The sequence below is a fragment of the Triticum aestivum genome, chromosome 1D, assembly GCF_018294505.1.
Source record: "Triticum aestivum cultivar Chinese Spring chromosome 1D, IWGSC CS RefSeq v2.1, whole genome shotgun sequence".
NCBI lineage: Eukaryota > Viridiplantae > Streptophyta > Magnoliopsida > Poales > Poaceae > Triticum > Triticum aestivum.
The window spans coordinates 61,682,562-61,706,073 of record NC_057796.1 but is presented as its reverse complement, the minus strand read 5'-3'; the positions used below and the strand labels follow the sequence as shown (position 1 = coordinate 61,706,073).

General features: G+C 44.6%; 1 pseudogene; it reads left to right on the top strand.

The window, feature by feature from the left end:
- The first annotated feature begins 377 nt into the window (after window positions 1-377).
- On the top strand, window positions 378-12,975 carry LOC123157837 (protein FAR1-RELATED SEQUENCE 5-like; annotated as a pseudogene).
- Window positions 12,976-23,512: the final 10,537 nt, after the last annotated feature.

Here is a 23,512-nt window from a genome sequence, read left to right as displayed (position 1 = left end):
CCACACATATATTCTGGTCCCACACCTATTGCAAAGCTATAGTGTAAAAATATGTTCAATATACCGGAACTAAAAACATAACGGCGATGAAAATATATAACTATAATCTGTCCTCCAATTCTTCTTTCTTCTTTCACCTGGATTTTCCGTCTCAAATGTAACATCAAATTATGTGCAGAAAAATCTGAAACAGCTCCTTGCCAACACAGAAAACCTACAGATCATTGCAATGAAACAAAGGGAAAAAGTCAGAAAACTCTGTAGTAAAAAGAAGTCATGCTCTTGCCAGCTATTTACTGCAAATTGTGCAACTAACACAACAACTCTGTGCAAACAAAAAAATTCATAACTGTTATAATAAAGATTATGCTACAGTCATGTTGCTTTTGGAACTAAGATTGTCACAAAATGGTGTGCAACTGCCTATTTACTAAGTTTTTAGGTTGTTTGAAACACTCTTTTCTGTGGTTACCAACAGATGACATCAATTTCTACTTTTTAATATGTGCAGGGAGTGTGTGACAGCATCCAAAAAAGGAAAAAAATGCTTGATCTCAATGAGTTGCCTCCTGATCTCAATGAGCTTCCTCATGATACGGATCAGCAACAACCCAGCATACAATAAGGAAAATGGACAGAAAATGGTCGATCTGTTTACTACACGCAGGCAAGTCATGATGGTAACCCTATGGGCCATGACAATGTGGCAGGCCAGTCATCAGACCGTGGTGCTCCTGTAGTGGTGTCTTTGCAGTCAGAGAGCCATACTCTAGATGACACGGGAACCGAGGCAAATGTTCCTAGTCCAACCAGGACTGAGCTAGGAGCTGGGGCTGTTGACGGAGCTGTGCAAGGAGAAGAAGGAGAGGATGAGGCTGGTTCTCAACCTATGGAACCCTATGTTGGCATGAGGTTTGACAGCCTTCAAATTGCTAAGGATCACTACAACAGCTACGCACTACGGATGGGTTTCTCTATCAAGATGAACACATCTAGACGGACACCCCGCACCAATGAATTGATAAAACAACAGTTTTGCTGCAACAAGTTCAAGAAGCCCAAAGCTGATGATGGAGGAGCTGAGGCTCCTCCTGTCCTGGACCCTATTCCAGATCCAAAATCTGTTTACTGTGATGAGGAGATGGAAGAAGAACCTCCAATATTTGCTGAAGAGGAGGCTGTACTAGTAAGAAGAAGAAGAAGTGCAAACGTGAGACAATAAAGCAGACTTAGTGCAAAGCGAAAATGTTGGTGAAGCTGATAGATGGGCGATGGGAGGTGACGCACTTTGTTCGTGACCACAATCATCCGCTCGTGAACAAACCTTCATTGTCCAAATACTTGAGATCCCACCAAGGCATCTCACCTGATGAAAAGGAGTTTCTGCGCATCTTGTATAACTGCAACTTGACTACAGGTGTGGTGTTTTTCTATATCCCTTAAAGAATTAAGTTTTCCTCTAGGCAGTCCAGTGTGCAACTGTTATGGTACTACTGTGCAACTGAAATGACTTAACTGTGCAACTGGTGTCCAACTTCTCATGCTGTTTGTATATCACTTTTGGTGCTTGTTGTGCAACTAGATTGTCTTTACTGTGCAACTACACAATGTCCTGTATGCAAAAAGTGCAAAAGTGTTTTTAAAAAGGTTCAGCTATGTGTCCATTTCCTGCGATTATCTTCTGTGCCAACACATGTCCTATTACTGTGCAGCTGGATGTGCGCATTCGTGCAACTAAAAAAGGATATACTGTTTGTTTTTGTATTATGCAGGACGTATGATGCATGTAATGGCAGAGTTCTATGGATCTGAGATGATGGTGCCATTCGGACCAAAGGCAATAACAAATCTTTGTACAAGTTTCCGTAGAGATGACACAAAGGAGGGTGATCTGATTGAGACAATTGCGCACTTCAAGGATATACAAAAAACCGATCCAGACTTCTTCTATAAGGTGAAATATGATGAAGAGGATAGAGTTGTCAACATATTTTGGGTGGATGGCTTAGCTCGAAAAGCTTATGCGGAGGCATACCACGATTGCATATCGTTTGACACCACCTACATGACCAACATGTACAATATGCCGTTCGCGCCCTTCATAGGAATAAACCGACATGACCAATCTTTCATGCTGGGTTGCGCGTTTGTGAGGCAGGAGTTGGCATCGAGCTTTGATTGGGTCTTTGGAGCATTCCTAGAGGCTATGGATGGCAAATCTCCTGACAACTTCATCACCGATCAGGATGGTGCAATGAGGCAGTCAATACAGAGCATCTTTCCAACCACCGTGCACCGCTGTTGTCGATGGCACATCATGAAAAAGGCTCAGGAAAAAGTTGGTTGGCTGCTGTGCCGGAATCCAGGACTCTCTGATGATTTCAACAAGTGTGTTGACTTCAGCTTCACTATAGACGAGTTTGAGCAGAATTGGGCTGGGTTAATGATGAAGTACGAGGCTATGACACACACGCACTTTGAGAAGTTGTACGAATACATGTCAACTTGGGTGCCGTGCTACTTCAAACACAGGTTCTTCCTGTTCCTACAGTCTACATAGCATAGTGAGGGGTTCAACGCCGTCCTGAAAAGATATGTGAACCCACACAACTCAATGCTGAACTTCGTCAAGCAATATGAAAAAATCCAGAACCACATCCTTACCAAGGAAGGCTGCAATGATTACAGGACAGAACACCTTGAGATTGAGCTGTGGTCCAACTTCCCAATAGAGAAGCAAGCTTACAAAACCTATACTAGGGACCTTTACCGCATGTTCAGAGAAGAGTTTGAGCTGATTGGACGTTATAATGCATTCCAAGTTGGTGCTGATATATTTGAGCTCATACCGAGCCAGGAATTTGTTGCCAAATATGGTTCTCGAAACTACTTGGTGCATGCAAGGGTGGAGGAGGGTTCCTATTTGTGTGAGTGTTGTAGAATGGACAAGGACGGCATCCTCTGTTGCCACATCCTCAAGGTGTTCACCCATATTGGAGTGGATGTCATACCGGAAAGGTACCTGCTAAGACGGTGGACACCTACTGCTGTACCTAGTGCGCCAGGGACTGGTTATGAGCAACCGGATGAAATGCCTCCTCAATCAAAGAAGCAGATAAGGGAGAGGAACATGATATACGATTTTCGGAAACTAGCAAAGTTTGCGAGTGGTTCTGATCCAGCACAAGCTATTGTATACAAGCATATGCGCGCAGCACGTACCGAGATCGGCCACCTGAACAAGTCCAAGAAAAAGAAAAAACCAACTACTGCCACGGGGCCATCAGATGATGGCAACCCTCGAGGACCTCCTCCACCTCCAGGCAGCAATCAGGGGGCTCATTATCTAGGTAATTACCTGCCCCAACTCCTAACCTAACTAGGTGTGTAACTTCAGTTGCACACATCATTGTGCCCAGTTGCACACATCATGGTGGCTAGTTGCACAGAACAGGCTGCCTAGTTGCGCATGCTGTGTTAGTTCAAGCATCAGGATAACACAACTAACTTGTTTTTCCTGTTCTGGATATAGGTGATGTCAACCCTCAAGGACCTCTTCCATCTCCTGGCTGTACACGGCATCCTCTGCCACCTCCTGTTGGGGAACGTAGCAGAAATTCAAAATTTTCCTACGTGTCACCAAGATCAATCTAGGAGATGCTAGCAACGAGAGGGGAGGAGTGCATCTACATACCCTTGTAGATCGCGAGCGGAAGCGTTCAAGAGAACGGGGTTGATGGAGTCGTACTCGTCGTGATCCAAATCACCGATGATCCTAGCGCCGAACGGACGGCACCTCCGCGTTCAACACACGTACGGAGCAGCGACGTCTCCTCCTTCTTGATCCAGCAAGGGGGAGGAGAGGTTGATGGAGATCCAGCAGCACGACGGCGTGGTGGTGGAAGTAGCGGGGTCCCGGCAGGGCTTCGCCAAGCACAAGCGGGGAGGAAGAGGTGTCACGGGAGGGAGGGAGGCGCCAGGGCTTGGGGTGCTGCTGCCCTCCCTCCCCCCTCTATATATAGGGCCCCTGGGGGGCGCCGGTCCTAGGAGATCCCATATCCAAGGGGGGCGGCGGCCAAGGGGGGAACTTGCCCCCCAAGTCAAGTGGGGCGCCCCTCCACCCCTAGGGTTTCCAACCCTAGGCGCAGGGGAGGCCCAAGGGGGGCGCACCAGCCCACCAGGGGCTGGTTCCCTTCCCCACTTCAGCCCATGGGGCCCTTCGGGATAGGTGGCCCCACCCGGTGGACCCCCGGGACCCTTCCGGTGGCCGAAACTGGACTTCCTATATATAATTCTTCACCTCCGGACCATTCCGGAACTCCTCGTGACGTCCGGGATCTCATCCGGGACTCCGAACAACTTTCGGGTTACCGCATACTAGTATCTCTACAACCCTAGCGTCACCGAACCTTAAGTGTGTAGACCCTACGGGTTCGGGAGACATGCAGACATGACCGAGACGACTCTCCGATCAATAACCAACAGCGGGATCTGGATACGCATGTTGGCTCCCACATGTTCCATGATGATCTCATCGGATGAACCATGATGTCGAGGATTCAATCAATCCCGTATACAATTCCCTTTGTCAATCGGTATGTTACTTGCCCGAGATTCGATCGTCGGTATCCCAATACCTTGTTCAATCTCGTTACCGGCAAGTCACTTTACTCGTACCGTAATGCATGATCCCGTGACCAAACACTTGGTCACATTGAGCTCATTATGATGATGCATTACCGAGTGGGCCCAGTCTCGATTCGTGCCAACCCAACAGACACTTTCGGAGATACCCGTAGTGCACCTTTATAGCCACCCAGGTACGTTGTGACGTTTGGCACACCCAAAGCACTCCTATGGTATCCGGGAGTTGCACAATCTCATGGTTTAAGGAAATGATACTTGACATTTGGAAACGCTCTTAGCAAACAAACTACACGATCTTGTGCTATGCTTAGGATTGGGTCTTGTCCATCACATCATTCTCCTAATGATGTGATCCCGTTATCAATGACATCCAATGTCCATAGTCAGGAAACCATGACTATCTTTTGATCAACGAGCTAGTCAACTAGAGGCTCACTAGGGACATGTTGTGGTCTATGTATTCACACATGTATTACATTTTCCAGTTAATACAATTATAGCATGAACAACAGACAATTATCATGAACAAGGAAATACAATAATAACCATTTTATTATTGCCTCTAGGGCATATTTCCAACAGTCTCCCACTTGCACTAGAGTCAATAATCTAGTTCACATCGCCATGTGATTAACACTCAAAGTTCACATCGCCATGTAACTAATACCCAAGAGTTTACTAGAGTCAATAATCTAGTTCACATCACAATGTGATTGTAATGAATCCAACACCCATGGGGTTTGTTCATATCTCGCTTGTGAGAGAAGTTATTAGTCAACGGGTCTGAACCTTTCAGATCCATGTGTGTTTTACAAATCTCTATGTCATCTTGTAGATGCAGCTACCACGCGCTACTTGGAGCTATTCCAAATAACTGCTCTACAATATGAATCCGGTTTACTACTCAGAGTCATTCGGATTAGTGTCAAAGTTTGCATCGACGTAACCCTTTACGACGAACTCTTTTACCACCTCCATAATCGAGAAAATTCCTTAGTCCACTAGTTACTAAGGATAGGTTCGACCGCTGTCATGTGATCCATTCCTAGATCACTATTGTACCCCTTGACTAACTCATGGCAAGGCACACTTCAGGTGCGGTACACAGCATAGCATACTGTAGAGCCCATGTCTAAAGCTTAGGGGACGACCTTCATCCTTTCTCTCTCTTCTGCCGTGGTCAGGTCTTGAGTCTTACTCAATACTCACACCTTGTAACACAGCCAAGAACTCCTTCTTTGCTGATCTATTTTGAACTCCTTCAAAATCTTGTCACGGTATGTATTCATTTGAAAGTACTATTAAGCGTTTTTTATCTATCCTTATAGATCTTGATGCTCAATGTTCAAGTAGCTTAATCCAGGTTTTCCATTGAAAAACACTTTTCAAATAACCCTGGATGCTTTCCAGAAATTCTACATTATTTCTGATCAACAATATGTTAACAACATATACTCATCAAAAATTCTATAGTGCTCCCACTCACTTCTTTGGAAATATAAGTTTCTCATAAACTTTGTATAAACCCAAAATCTTTGATCATCTCATCAAAGCGTACATTCCAACTCCGAGATGCTTACTCCAGTCCTTAGAAGGATTGCTAGAGCTTTGCATACTTGTTAGCATCTTTCAGGATTGACAAAACCTTCTGGTTGTATCACATACAACCTTTCCTCAAGAAAATCGTCGAGGAAACAATGTTTTGACATCCTATCTGCAAGATTTCATAAATAATGCAGTAACTGCTAATATAATTCCAACAGACTCTTAGCATCGCTACGAGTGAGAAAGTCTCATCGCAGTCAACTCCTTGAACTCGCCGGAAAACATCTTAACGACAAGTCGAGCTTTCTTAATGGTGATACTTACCATCATTGTCTGTCTTCCTTTTAAAATCCATCTGCACCCAACAGCCTTACGACCACCAAGTAGTTCTTCCAAAGTCTATACTTTGTTTTTATACATGGATCCTCTCTCGGATTTTATGGCCTCGAGCCATTCGTCGGAATCTGGGCCCACCATCATTTCTCCATAGCTCGTAGGTTCATTGTTGTCTAGCAACATGACTTCCAAGAAAGGATTACGTACCACTCTGAAGTAGTACGCATCCTTGTCGTCCTACGAGGTTTGGTAGTGACTTGATCCGAAGTTTCATGATCACTATCATAAGCTTCCACTTCAATTGGTGTAGGTGCCACAGGAACAACTTCCTGTGCCCTGCTACACACTAGTTGAAGTCATGGTTCAATAACCTCATCAAGTCTCCACCATCCTCCCACTCAATTCTTTTGAGAGAAACTTTTCCTCGAGAAAGGACCCGTTTCTAGAAACAATCACTTTTGCTTCCAGATCTGAAATAGGAGGTGTACCCAACTGTTTTGGGTATTCTATGAAGATGCATTTATCCGCTTTGGGTTCAAGCTTATCAGCCTGAAACTTTTTCACATAAGCGTCGCAGCCACAAACTTTTAAGAAACGACAGCTTAGGTTTCTCTAAACCATAGTTCATATGGTGTCGTCTCAACAGAATTGCGTGGTGCCCTATTTAAAGTGAATGCAGTTGTCTCTAATGCCTAACCCATAAACGATAGTTGTAATTCGATAAGAGACATCATGGTATGCACCATATCCAATAGGGTGCAGTTATGATGTTCGGACACACCATCACAATATGGTGTTCCAGGCGGTATTAGTCATGAAACAATTTCCACAATTTCTTAATTGTGTGCCAAACTCGTAACTCAGATATTCATCTCTATGATCATATCACAGACATTTTATCCTCTTGTCACGACGATCTTCAACTTCACTCTGAAATTACTTGAACCTTTCAATAATTCAGACTTGTGTTTCATCAAGTAAATATTCTCAGCATCTACTCAAATCATCTGTGAAGTAAGAACATAACGATATCCACTACGTGCGTCAGCACTCATTGGACTGCACACATCAAATGTATTACTTCCAACAAGTTGCTCTCTTGTTCCATCTTACTGAAAAACGAGGCCTTTCAGTCATCTTGCCCATGTGGTATGATTTGCATGTCTCAAGTGATTCAAAATCAAGTGAGTCCAAATGATCCATCTGTATGGACTTTCTTCGTGCATATATATACTAATAGACATGGTTCGCATGTCTCAATCTTTTGAAAAACGAGTGAGTCCAAAGATCCGTCAACATGGAGCTTCTTCATGCGTTTTATACCAATATGACTCAAGTGGCAGTGCCACAAGTATGTAGTACTATCATTACTATCTTATATCTTTTGGCATGAACATGTGTATCACTACGACCGAGATTCAATAAACCATTCATTTTAGGTGCAAGACCATTGAAGGTATTATTCAAATAGACAGAGTAACCATTATTCTCCTTAAATGAATAATCGTATTGCGATAAACATAATCCAATCATGTCTATGCTCAACACAAACACCAAATAACAATTATTTAGGTTTAACACCAATCTCGATGGTAGAGGGAGCATGCGATGCTTGATCACATCAACCTTGGAAATACTTCCAACACATATCGTCATCTCACCTTTAGCTAGTCTCCGTTTATTCCGTAGCCTTTTATTTCGAGTTACCAACACTTAGCAACCGAACTGGTATCTAATACCCTGGTGCTACTAGGAGTACTAGTAAAGTACACATTAATATAATGTATAACCAATATACTTCTGTCGACCTTGCCTACCTTCTCATCTACCAAGTATCTAGGGTAGTTCTGCTTCAGTGACCGTTCCCCTCATTACAGAAGCACTTAGTCTCGGGTTTGGGCTCAACCTTGGGTTTCTTCACTAGAGCAGCAACTGATTTGCCGTTTCATGAAGTATCCCTTCTTTCCCTTGCCCTTCTTGAAACTAGTGGTTTTACTAACCATCAACAATTGATGCTCCTACTTGATTTCTACTTTCGCGGTGTCAAACATCGCGAGTTGCTTGAGGATCATCATGTCTATCCCTGATATGTTTATAGCTCATCACGAAGCTCTAGTAGCTTGGTGGCAGTGACTTTGGAGAACCATCACTATCTCATCTCGAAGATTAACTCCCACTCGATTCAAGCGATTGTAGTACTTAGACAATCTGAGCACATGCTCAATGATTGAGCTTTTCTCCCTTAGTTTGCAGGCTTAAGAAACTTGTCAGAGGTCTCATACCTCTTGACATGGGCACTAGTCTGAGATCCCAATTTCAGTCTTTGGAACATCTCATATGTTCTGCGACGTTTCAAAAACGTCTTCGGTGCCTCAATTCTATACCGTTTTAACATTACGCACTGAACTATCACGTAGTCATCAAAACGTGTATGTCAGACGTTCGCAACATCCACAAACGACGCTCGAGGTTCAGCACACCGAGCGGTGCATTAAGGACATAAGCCTTTTGTGCAGCAATGAGGACAATCCTCAGTTTACGGACCCAGTCCGCATAATTGCTACTATCAACTTTCAACCATATTTTCTCTAGGAACATATCTTAGTAGAACTAAAGCGTAAGCTACGACATAATTTGCAAAGACCTTTTGACTATGTTCATGATAATTAAGTTCATCTGATTATTTAATGAACTCCCACTCAGATAGACATCCCTCTAGTCATCTAAGTGATACATGATCCGAGTCAACTAGGCCGTGTCCGATCATCACGTGAGACGGACTAGTCATCATCGATGAACATCTCCATGTTGATCGTATCTACTATACGACTCATGTTCGACCTTTCGGTCTCTTGTGTTCCGTGGCCATGTCTGTACATGCTAGGCTCGTCAAGTCAACCTAAGTGTTTCGCATGTGTAAATCTGGCTTACACCCGTTGTATGTGAACGTTAGAATCTATCACACCCGATCATCATGTGGTGCTTCAAAGCAACGAAACTTCGCAACGGTGCATAGTTAGGGGGAACGCGTCTCTTGAAATTTTAGTGAGGGATCATCTTATTTATGCTACCGTCGTTCTAAGAAAATAAGATGTAAACATGACAAACATCACATGCAAATCATAAAGTGACATGATATGGCCAATATCATCTTGCGCCTTTGATCTCCATCTTCGAGGCGCGGCATGATCACCTTCGTCACCGGCATGACACCATGATCTCCATCATCGTGTCTTCATGAAGTTGTCTCGCCAACTATTACTTCTACTACTATGGCTAACGGTTAGCAATAAAGTAAAGTAACTACATGGCGTTTTCATTGACACGCAGGTCATACAATAAATTAAGACAACTCCTATGGCTCCTGCCGGTTGTCATATTCATCGACATGCAAGTCATGATTCCTATTACAAGAACATGATCAATCTCATACATCACATATATAATTCATCACATCCTTTTGGCCATATCACATCACATAGCATAACCTGCAAAAACAAGTTAGACGTCCTCTAATTGTTGTTGCATGTTTTACGTGGCTGCTATGGGTTTCTAGCAAGAACGTTTCTTACCTACACAAAAGCCACAACGGTGATATGCCAATTGCTATTTACCCTTCATAAAGACCCTCTTCATCGAATCCGATCCGACTAAAGTGGGAGAGACAGACACCCGCTAGCCACCTTATGCATCAAGTGCATGTCAGTCGGTGGAACCTGTCTCACGTAAGTGTACGTGTAAGGTCGGTCCGGGCCGCTTCATCCCACAATGCCGCCGAATCAAGATAAGACTAGTAACGGCAAGAAAATTGAACAAATCATCGCCCACAACTACTTTGTGTTCTACTCGTGCATAGAATCTACGCATAGACCTAGCTCTGATACCACTGTTGGGGAACGTAGCAGAAATTCAAAATTTTCCTACGTGTCACCAAGATCAATCTAGGAGATGCTAGCAACGAGCGGGGAGGAGTGCATCTACATACCCTTGTAGATCGCGAGCGGAAGCGTTCAAGAGAACGGGGTTGATGGAGTCGTACTCGTCGTGATCCAAATCACCGATGATCCTAGCGCCTTACGGACGGCACATCCGCGTTCAACACACGTACGGAGCAGCGACGTCTCCTCCTTCTTGATCCAGCAAGGGGGGAGGAGAGGTTGATGGAGATCCAGCAGCACGACTGCGTGGTTGTGGAAGTAGCGGGATCCCGGCAGGGCTTCGCCAAGCGCAAGCGGGGAGGAAGAGGTGTCACGGGAGGGAGGGAGGCGCCAGGGCTTGGGGTGCTGCTGCCCTCCCTCCCCTCCTCTATATATAGGGCCCCTTGGGGGGCGCCGGTCCTAGGAGATCCCATCTCCAAGGGGGGCGGCGGCCAAGGGGGGAACTTGCCCCCCAAGTCAAGTGGGGCGCCCCCCCACCCCTAGGGTTTCCAACCCTAGGCGCAGGGGAGGCCCAAGGGGGGCGCACCAGCCCACCAGGGGCTGGTTCCCTTCCCCACTTCAGCCCATGGGGCCCTTCGGGATAGGTGGCCCCACCCGGTGGACCCCCGGGACCCTTCCGGTGGCCGAAACTGGACTTCCTATATATAATTCTTCACCTCCGGACCATTGCGGAACTCCTTGTGACGTCCGGGATCTCATCCGGGACTCCGAACAACTTTCGGGTTACCGCATACTAGTATCTCTACAACCCTAGCGTCACCGAACCTTAAGTGTGTAGACCCTACGGGTTCGGGAGACATGCAGACATGACCGAGACGACTCTCCGGTCAATAACCAAAAGCGGGATCTGGATACCCATGTTGGCTCCCACATGTTCCACCATGATCTCATTGGATGAACCATGATGTCGAGGATTCAATCAATCCCGTATACAATTCCCTTTGTCAATTGGTACGTTACTTGCCCGAGATTCGATCGTCGGTATCCCAATACCTTGTTCAATCTCGTTACCGGCAAGTCACTTTTCTCGTACCGTAATGCATGATCCCATCACCAAACACTTGGTCACATTGAGCTCATTATGATGATGCATTACCGAGTGGGCCCAGAGATACCTCTCCGTCATACAGAGTGACAAATCCCAGTCTCGATTCGTGCCAACCCAACAGACACTTTCGGAGATACCCGTAGTGCACCTTTATAGCCACCCATTTACGTTGTGACGTTTGGCACACCCAAAGCACTCCTATGGTATCCGGGAGTTGCACAATCTCATGGTCTAAGGAAATGATACTTGACATTTGTAAAAGCTCTTAGCAAACGAACTACACGATCTTGTGCTATGCTTAGGATTGGGTCTTGTCCATCACATCATTCTCCTAATGATGTGATCCTGTTATCAATGACATCCAATGTCCATAGTCAGGAAACCATGACTATCTTTTGATCAACGAGCTAGTCAACTAGAGGCTCACTACGGACATGTTGTGGTCTATGTATTCACACATGTATTACGGTTTCCAGTTAATACAATTATAGCATGAACAACAGACAATTATCATGAACAAGGAAATACAATAATAACCATTTTATTATTGCCTCTAGGGCATATTTCCAACACCTCCTCCCCCGCGTGCTCCTCCCAGTGGCCCTACAGGCAGCACTCAGGGGGCTCATCGTCCAGGTAATTACCTGCCCCAACTCCCCATCAAACTAGGTCTGTAACTCCAGTTGCACACATCATGGTGCTCAGTTGCACAGAAACAGGCTACCTAGTTGCGCACGCTGTGTTAGTTCGAGCATCAAAGATAACACAACTAACTTGTTTGTCCTGTTCTGGCTATAGGTGATACCAACCCTCAAAGACCTCCTCCCCCGCCTGGCCCAACTAGCAGTGCCCTGCGTGCTACTCCCAATGGACCTACAGGCAGGACTCAGGGGGCTCATCACCCAGGTAAAATACCTTCCCCAACTCCCAACAAAACTAGGGTGTGTGACTTCAGTTGCACATATCATAGTGCCCAGTTGCACAGAACATGCTGCCTAGTTGCGTGCGCTGTGTTAGTTTGAGGATCAAGCTAAAAATCTAACTTGTTTTTCCTGTTCTGCCCATAGGCGATTACAATCCAAGTACCATGACGGGCCGTGCTACTACAGGTGTTTTTTTCAACTTAACTTGCACACAACAACCAGTTAGTTGCACAACATGGGCTGTGTGGTTGCAGAGAACATCAGTGCTGGTTGCACAACAAAAAAAATACTAAATTTTTTATATGATTATTACACAGGTGATCGTGATGGTCCTACTGCCCCGTTGGAGGCTGCATCCCCTGCACAAGCTTCTGATGATTTTGTGCCCAGGGATCCTCCAAGGTCTACTACAAAGGGTAGGGCAAAGAGTCGATGGTACAAATCGGCGCTGGAGCTACACCCAAAGAAGAAAAACAAATGCAACCAGTACCAATCTACAGAGCACACTGCTGGTGTGTGTCCACTCGGGCTACTGTGATTCTGTGTCATCGTTTGTAACTTTGAGACAAAAAAGGAAAAAAATGATGTTTTTAGCAATGTTGGGACCAAGTGGACACATTCAGCATCTATGATTTCTCTTTATCTAATTTATGCTCCTTGAATTAGTTCATGCACTGTGTAAAAAAGGTTGCTATTTGTGCCTTTGTTGGCAACTGGTTAAATATTTAGTTGTTGAACAATTGTATGTCCAGTGCTCCTAATGTATCAACAAAAGTGATGATATTGAGTTGCAAACGGAATTACTACTAGTGTGCAACTACAAAATCTGCTTAAAAATTGTGCAAACCAGCAACTTCCTCCATGGAGCAGAGAAAGAAAAAGAGTACTGACCTAGTCCTTGTCGTATCTCAGCAACTTCCTCCATGGGGCGGTGTTGTGCACGCTGGTGACCCAATCATATGCCAGCTTCTTCCTGATGTTGAGTACTTCCTTGGGTTCGTAGTTGGGCAGTTTGCTACCATTCCACTCGGTGGCGTTAAGCAGTGCGAACAGCCCACACTCATTACTGCGATGGACAAGAAAGAAAATTTGTCACATAAAATTAAAACCAATAAAGACAATGCACTCTGTGCAACTGCTTATGTTCTACTGTGCAACTGTTTATGTTCTACTGTGCAACTGCTTATGTGCCACTGTGCAACTGCTTATGTGCCAGTGTACAACTACTTATGTGCCACTCTGCAACTGGCTAGATAATCCATTAGAAACTCATAAAAATGATAAACAGATTGCAGACTAGTACTGTGTCTTAAAAAACTAAAGATTGCACATGTAGAAAAATTTAAAAACTACAAAATGATGGTAAGAAATTGAGAAGAATGCCATGCTTATTGTCTTACTTGCCAAGCTGCTTCGGTACGTCAATGTCAATAATCTGGAAGTGCTCGATGCTGAACTTTGGGTAATGCTTCCTCCTGTTGGAGACGTAGCAGAAATTTAAAATTTTCCTATGTGTCACCAAGATCAATCTAGGAGATGCTAGCAACGAGAGGGGAGGAGTGCATCTACATACCCTTGTAGATCGCGAGCGGAAGCGTTCAAGAGAACGGGGTTGATGGAGTCGTACTCGTCGTGATCCAAATCACCGATGATCCTAGCGCCGAACGGACGGCACCTCCGTGTTCAACACACGTATGGAGCGGGGACGTCTCCTCCTTCTTGATCCAGCAAGGGGGGAGGAGAAGTTGATGGAGATCCAGCAGCACGACAGCGTGGTGGTGGAAGTAGCGGGAATCTCGGCAGGGCTTCGCCAAGCTCAGCGAGAGGGAGAGGTGTCACGGGAGGGAGAGGGAGGCGCCAGGGCTTGGGGTGCTGCTCCCATGCGCCTCCCCACTATATATAGGGGTGGAGGGGGCTGGTTTCTTGCCCTCCAAGTCCATTGGGGCGTTGGCAAAGGTGGGGGAAAGAAATCCCATCTTTTCCCTTCCCCAGCGATTGTTATCCCCCTTTTTTAGGGATCTTGATCTTATCCCTTCGGGATATGATCTTATTCCTTCTAAGGTGGGATCTTGGTGCGCCTTGACCAGGGGTGTGGGGCCTTGCCCCTACTACCCACGTTCATGTGGGTCCCCCCATCCATGTGGGCCCCACTACGGAACCTTCTAGAACCTTCCCGGTACAATACCGAAAAATCCGGAACATTTTCCGGTGGCCAAAATAGGACTTCCCATATATAAATCTTTACCTCCGGACCATTCCGGAACTCCTCGTGATGTCCGGGATCTCATCCGGGACTCCGAACAACTTTCGGTTAACCGCATACTAATATCTCTACAACTCCAGCGTCACCGAACCTTAAGTGTGTAGACCCTACGGGTTCGGGAGACATGCAGACATGACCGAGACGACTCTCCGGTCAATAACCAATAGCGGGATCTGGATACCCATGTTGGCGCCCACATGTTCCACGATGATCTCATCGGATGAACCACGATGTCGAGGATTCAATCAATCCGGTATACAATTCCCTTTGTCAATCGGTATGTTACTTGCCCGAGATTCGATCGTCGGTATCCCAATACCTTGTTCAATCTCGTTACCGGCAAGTCACCTTACTCGTACCGTAACGCATGATCCCGTGGCTAACTCCTTAGTCACATTGAGCTCATTATGATGATGCATTACCGAGTGGGCCCGGAGATACCTCTCCGTCATACGGAGTGACAAATCCCAGTCTTGATTCGTGCCAACCCAACAGACACTTTCGGAGATACCTTTAGTGCACCTTTATAGCCACCCAGTTACGTTGTGACGTTTGGCACACCCAAAGCACTCCTATGGTATCCGGGAGTTGCACAATCTCATGGTCTAAGGAAATGATACTTGACATTTGGAAAAACTCTTAGCAAACGAACTACACGATCTTGTGCTATGCTTAGGATTGGGTCTTGTCCATCACATCATTCTCCTAATGATGTGATCCCGTTATCAATGACATCCAATGTCCATCGTCAGGAAACCATGACTATCTTTTGATCAACGAGCTAGTCAACTAGAGGCTCACTAGGGACATGTTGTGGTCTATGTATTCACACATGTATTACAGTTTCCAGTTAAAAGATTATAGCATGAACAACAGACAATTATCATGAACAAGGAAATACAATAATAACCATTTTATTATTGCCTCTAGGGCATATTTCCAATAGTCTCCCACTTGCACTAGAGTCAATAATCTAGTTCACATCATCATGTGATTAACACTCAAAGTTCGCATCGCCATGTGACTAATACCCAAGAGTTTACTAGAGTCAATAATGTAGTTCACATCACCACGTGATTAACACTCAATGAGTTCTAGGGTTTGATCATGTTATGCTTACGAGAGAGGTTTTAGTCAACGGGTCTGCAACATTCAGATCCGTGTGTGCTTTACAAATCTCTATGTCATCTTGTAGATGCAGCTACCACGCGCTACTTGGAGCTATTCCAAATAACTGCTCTACTATACGAATCCGGTTCACTACTCAGAGTCATCCGGATTAGTGTCAAAGTTTGCATCGACGTAACCCTTTACAACGAACCCCCTTTCCACCTCCATAATCGAGAAAATTCCTTAGTCCACTAGATACTAAGGATAAGTTCGACCGTTGTCATGTGATCCCTTCCTGGATCACTATTGTACCCCTTCACTAACTCATGGCAAGGCACACTTCAGGTGCGGTACACAGCATAGCATATTGTAGAGCCTACGTCTAAAGCATAGGGGACGACCTTCGTCCTTTCTCTTTCTTCTGCCGTGGTCAGGTCTTGAGTCTTACTCAATACTCACACCTTGTAACACAGCCAAGAACTCCTTCTTTGCTGATCTATTTTGAACTCCTTCACAATCTTGTCACGGTATGTATTCATTTGAAAGTACTATTAAGCGTTTTTGATCTATCCTTATAGATCTTGATGCTCAATGTTCAAGTAGCTTAATCCAGGTTTTCCATTGAAAAACACTTTTCAAATAACCCTGTATGCTTTCCAGAAATTCTACATCATTTCTGATCAACAATATGTTAACAACATATACTCATCAAAAATTCTATAGTGCTCCCACTCACTTCTTTGGAAATACAAGTTTCTCATAAACTTTGTATAAACCCAAAATCTTTGATCATCTCATCAAAGCGTACACCATCTCCGAGATGCTTACTCCAATTCTTAGAAGGATTCCTAGAGCTTTGCATACTTGTTAGCATCTTTCAGGATTGACAAAACCTTCTGGTTGTATCACATACAACCTTTCCTCAAGAAAATCGTCGAGGAAACAATGTTTTGACATCCTATCTGCAAGATTTCATAAATAATGCAGTAACTGCTAATATAATTCCAACAGACTCTTAGCATCGCTACGAGTGAGAAAATCTCATCGTAGTCAACTCCTTGAACTTGTCGGAAAACATCTTAACGACAAGCCGAGCTTTCCTAATGGTGACACTTCCCATCATTGTCCGTCTTCCTTTTAAAATCCATCTGCACCCAACAGCCTTACGACCATCAAGTAGTTCTTCCAAAGTCTATACTTTGTTCTTACACATGGATCCTCTCTCGGATTTTATGGCCTTGAGCCATTCGTCGGAATCTGGGCCCACCATCGCTTCTCCATAGCTCGTAGGTTCATTGTTGTCTAGCAACATGACTTCCAAGACAGGATTACGTACCACTCTGAAGTAGTACGCATCCTTGTCGTCCTATGAGGTTTGGTAGTGACTTGATCTGAAGTTTCATGATCACTATCATAAGCTTCCACTTCAATTGGTGTAGGTGCCACAGGAACAACTTCCTGTGCCCTGCTACACATTAGTTGAAGTGACGGTTCAATGACCTCATCAAGTCTCCACCATCCTCCCACTCAATTCTTTCGAGAGAAACTTTTCCTCGAGAAAGGACCCGTTTCTAGAAACAATCACTTTTGCTTCCAGATCAGAAATAGGAGGTATACCCAACTGTTTTGGGTATTCTATGAAGATGCATTTATCCGCTTTGGGTTCGAGCTTATCAGCCTGAAAATTTTTCACATAAGCGTCGCAGCCCCAAACTTTTAAGAAACGACAGCTTAGGTTTCTCTAAACCATAGTTCATACGGTGTCGTCTCAACGGAATTGCGTGGTGCCCTATTTAAAGTGAATGCGGTTGTCTCTAATGCCTAACCCATAAACGATAGTTGTAATTCGATAAGAGACATCATGGTATGCACCATATCCAATAGGGTGCAGTTATGATGTTCGGACACACCATCACAATTATGGTGTTCCAGGCGGTATTAGTCGTGAAACAATTTCCACAATTTCTTAATTGTGTGCCAAACTCATAACTCAGATATTCATCTCTATGATCATATCACAGACATTTTATCCTCTTGTCACGACGATCTTCAACTTCACTCTGAAATTACTTGAACCTTTCAATAATTCAGACTTGTGTTTCATCAAGTAAATATTCTCAGCATCTACTCAAATCATCTGTGAAGTAAGAACATAACGATATCCACTGCGTGCGTCAGCACTCATTGGACTGCACACATCAAATGTATTACTTCCAACAAGTTGCTCTCTTGTTCCATCTTACTGAAAACGAGGCCTTTCAGTCATCTTGCCCATGTGGTATGATTTGCATGTCTCAAGTGATTCAAAATCAAGTGAGTCCAAATGATCCATCTGTATGGACTTTCTTCATGCAATTATACTAATAGACATGGTTCGCATGTCTCAATCTTTTCAAAAACGAGTGAGTCCAAAGATCCATCAACATGGAGCTTCTTCATGCGTTTTATACCAATATGACTCAAGTGGCAGTGCCACAAGTATGTGGTACTAGCATTACTATCTTATATCTTTTGGCATGAACATGTGTATCACTACGATCGAGATTCAATAAACCATTCATTTTAGGTGCAAGACCATTGAAGGTATTATTCAAATAGACAGAGTAACCATTATTCTCCTTAAATGAATAACCGTATTGCGATAAACATAATCCAATCATGTCTATGCTCAACGCAAACACCAAATAACAATTATTTAGGTTTAACACAAATCTCGATGGTAGAGGGAGCATGCGATGCTTGATCACATCAACCTTGCAAACACTTCCAACACATATCGTCATCTCACCTTTAGCTAGTCTCCGTTTATTCCGTAGCTTTTATTTCGAGTTACTAACACTTAGCAACCGAACCGGTATCCCTGGTGCTACTAGGAGTACTAGTAAAGTACACATTAATATAATGTATATCCAATATACTTCTGTCGACCTTGCCAGCCTTCTCATCTACGAAGTATCTAGGGTAGTTCTGCTTCAGTGACCGTTCCCCTCGTTTCAGAAGCACTTAGTCTCGGGTTTGGGGTCAACCTTGGGTTTCTTCACTAGAGCAGCAACTTATTTGCCGTTTCATGAAGTATCCCTTCTTGCCCTTGCCCTTCTAGAAACTAGTGGTTTTACTAACCATCAACAATTGATGCTCCTTCTTGATTTCTACTTTCGCGGTGTCAAACATCGCGAGTTGCTCAAGGATCATCATGTCTATCCCTGATATGTTATAGTTTATCACGAAGCTCTAAATAGCTTGGTGGCAGTGACTATGGAGAACCATCACTATCTCATCTGGAAGATTAACTCCCACTCGATTCAAGTGATTGTAGTACTCAGACAATCTGAGCACATGCTCAACGATTGAGCTTTTCTCCCTTAGTTTGCAGTCTTAAGAAACTTGTCAGAGGTCTCATACCTCTTGACGTGGGCATTCGTCTGAAATCCCAATTTCAGTCTTTGGAACATCTCATATGTTCTGCGACGTTTCAAAAACGTCTTTGGTGCCGCAATTTTAAACCGTTAGCATCACACACTGAACTATCACGTAGTCATCAAAACGTGTATGTCAGATGTTTCGTAACATCTACAAATGAGGCTTGAGGTTCAGCACACCGAGCGGTGCATTAAGGACATAAGCCTTCTGTGCAGCAATGAGGACAATCCTCAGTTTACGGACCCAGTCCGCATAATTGCTACTATCAACTTTCAACTAAATTTTCTCTAGGAACATATCTTAGTAGAACTAAAGCGTAAGCTACGACATTATTTGCAAAGACCTTTTGACTATGTTCATGATAATTAAGTTCATGTGATTATTTAATGAACTCCCACTTAGATAGACATCCCTCTAGTCATCTAAGTGATACATGATCCGAATTGACTAGGCCGTGTCCGATCATCACGTGAGACGGACTAGTCATCATCGGTGAACATCTCCATGTTGATCGTATCTACTATACGACTCATGTTCAACCTTTCGGTCTCTTGTGTTCCGAGGCCATGTCTGTACATGCTCGGCTCGTCAAGTCAACCTAAGTGTTTTGCTTGTGTTCCGAGGCCATGTTTGTACATGCTAGGTCCGTCAACACCCATTGTATGCGAACGTTAGAATCTATCACACCCGATCATCACGTGGTGCTTCGAAACAACGAACCTTCGCAACGGTGCACAGTTAGGGGGAACACATCTCTTGAAATTTTAGTGAGGGATCATCTTATTTATGCTACCGTCGTTCTAAGCAAATAAGATGTAAACATGACAAACATCACATGCAAATCATAAAGTGACATGATATGGCCAATATCATCTTGCGCCTTTTGATCTCCATCTTCGAGGCGCGGCATGATCACCTTCGTCACCGGCATGACACCATGATCTCCATCATCATGATCTCCATCATCGTGTCTTCATGAAGTTGTCTCGCCAACTATTACTTCTACTACTATGGCTAACGGTTAGCAATAAAGTAAAGTAATTACATGGCGTTTTTCATTGACACGCAGGTCATACAATAAATTAAGACAACTCCTATGGCTCCTGCCAGTTGTCATACTCATCGACATGCAAGTCGTGATTCCTATTACAAGAACATGATCAATCTCATACATCACATATATCATTCATCACATCCTTTTGGCCATATCACATCACATAGCATACCCTGCAAAAACAAGTTAGACGTCCTCTAATTGTTGTTGCATGTTTTACGTGGCTGCTATGGGTTTCTAGCAAGAACGTTTCTTACCTACGCAAAAGCCACAACGGTGATATGCCAATTGCTATTTACCCTTCATAAGTACCCTTTTCATCGAATCCGATCCGACTAAAGTGGGAGAGACAGACACCCGCTAGCCACCTTATGCATCAAGTGCATGTCAGTCGGTGGAACCTGTCTCACGTAAGAGTACGTGTAAGGTCGGTCCGGGCCGCTTCATCCCACAATGCCGCCGAATCAAGATAAGACTAGTAACGGTAAGCAAATTGAACAAATCGTCGCCCACAACTACTTTGTGTTCTACTCGTGCATAGAATCTACGCATAAACCTGGCTCTGATACCACTGTTGGAGAACGTAGCAGAAATTTAAAATTTTCCCACGTGTCACCAAGATCAATCTAGGAGATGCTAGCAATGAGAGGGGAGGAGTGCATCTACATACCCTTGTAGATCGCGAGCGGAAGCGTTCAAGAGAACGGGGTTGATGGAGTCGTACTCGTCGTGATCCAAATCACCGATGATCCTAGCGCCGAACGGACGGCACCTCCATGTTCAACACACGTACGGAGCGGGGACGTCTCCTCCTTCTTGATCCAACAAGGGGGGAGGAGAAGTTGATGGAGATCCAGCAGCACGACGGCGTGGTGGTGGAAGTAGCGGGAATCTCGGCAGGGCTTCGCCAAGCTCAGCGAGAGGGAGAGGTGTCACGGGAGGGAGAGGGAGGCGCCAGGGCTTGGGGTGCTGCTCCCATGCGCCTCCCCACTATATATAGGGGTGGAGGGGGCTGGTTTCTTGCCCTCCAAGTCCATTGGGGCGTTGGCAAAGGTGGGGGAAAGAAATCCCATCATTTCCCTTCCCCACCGATTGTTATCCCCCTTTTTTAGGGATCTTGATCTTATCCCTTCGGGATATGATCTTATTCCTTCTAAGGTGGGATCTTGGTGCGCCTTGACCAGGGGTGTGGGGCCTTGCCCCTACTACCCACGTTCATGTGGGTCCCCCCATGCAGGTGGGCCCCACTTCGGAACCGTCTAGAACCTTCCCGGTACAATACCGAAAAATCCGGAACATTTTCCGGTGGCCAAAATAGGACTTCCCATATATAAATCTTTACCTCTGGACCATTCCGGAACTCCTCGTGATGTTCGAGATCTCATCCGGGACCCGAACAACTTTCAGTTAACCGCATACTAATATCTCTACAACTCCAGCGTCACCGAACCTTAAGTGTGTAGACCCTACGGGTTCGGGAGACATGCAGACATGACCGAGACGACTCTCCGGTCAATAACCAACAGCGGGATCTGGATACCCATGTTGGCTCCCACATGTTCCACGATGATCTCATCGGATGAAGCACGATGTCGAGGATTCAATCAATCCCGTATACAATTCCCTTTGTCAATCGGTACGTTACTTGCCCGAGATTCGATCGTCGGTATCCCAATACCTTGTTCAATCTCGTTACCGGCAAGTCACTTTTCTCGTACCGTAATGCATGATCCCATGACCAAACACTTGGTCACATTGAGCTCATTATGATGATGCATTACCGAGTGGGCCCAGAGATACCTCTCCGTCATACGGAGTGACAAATCCCAGTCTTGATTCATGCCAACCCAACAGACACTTTCGGAGATACCTGTAGTGCACCTTTATAGCCACCCAGTTACGTTGTGACGTTTGGTACACCCAAAGCATTCCTGCGGTATCCGGGAGTTGCACAATCTCATGGTCTAAGGAAATGATACTTGACATTAGAAAAGCTCTAGCAAACGAACTACACGATCTTGTGCCATGCTTAGGATTGGGTCTTGTCCATCACATCATTCTCCTAATGATGTGATCCCGTTATCAATGACATCCAATGTCCATGGTCAGGAAACCATAACCATCTATTGATCAACGAGCTAGTCAACTAGAGTCTTACTAGGGACATGTTGTGGTCTATGTATTCACACATGTATTACGGTTTCCAGTTAATACAATTATAGCATGAACAACAGACAATTATCATGAACAAGGAAATACAATAATAACCATTTTATTATTGCCTCTAGGGCATATTTCCAACACCTCCATAGCTGGCGTACTGCCCCCGCGATGGTAGAGGCGGTGGTCATCAGCTCAATGTTGTCCAGCGTCCTGTTTGAGTCAAGAACTTCGAAGCGTCCGTCCCTCAAGTTGACATTGAAGAGCCAATAATGCCTCCCTCCCTCCTTATCGGTTACATCAGCGCACTCGAGCACTGGCAGCATGACCTGCAAGCATGAAGGATTTCAGACACAGATACAGGCTGTAGCTAAGAAAAACAGTAAAAGACTTGGTCAAGTTAAAAACAGGTTGCAACAATTATGTGCCAACTAACAGATGTGTCATGTGCAACTGAACATGCTGTGGGTGCCAACTAAAAGAGATGGACCATGTGGGCACAGCACTCACTAAGTCTTTCTTGTCGAGACGGTTCTTGTAATCAAACTTCTTGTTTATCTCATTCACGTTGTGGATCCCTTGCTGTAAATTCATCTGCAGAGATTATAAAGCATGGCTCAAACTCCTTAGTAGATGAAAGGCCTCCCTCAATTGGTCAACAAAAAAAGTGCTACAGAACAAAGATGAGGGTAAAGAAGGTTTTGGAAAAACTTACAGAAAACCTCAGTGGCATAACAACCTTCTTTGACCCTTCTGGTAAGTTATCATGATGTGTAAGATTCCAGTCTCAATAACAATTTTTGACAGCCATTGAACCGGCTTCATCGAATCAACTAACTCCTTTAAAGAAATGTAGAAAGCACCATACCTGATTATCTCAGGGCTGATTTTTTTAAGGCAATAAAAAGACAAGTTAGCTCGAAGGGTCACAGCAGCAAAAAAAATGTGCATGAAATTGAAAACAGAACAGTGTGCAACTAAAAGCCCTGTTCTGTGCAACATGCTATGCTTTCTGTGCAACTAAGTGGCTGGTCCTGTGCAACTGAAAAAGATATGTATGTAGGCTGT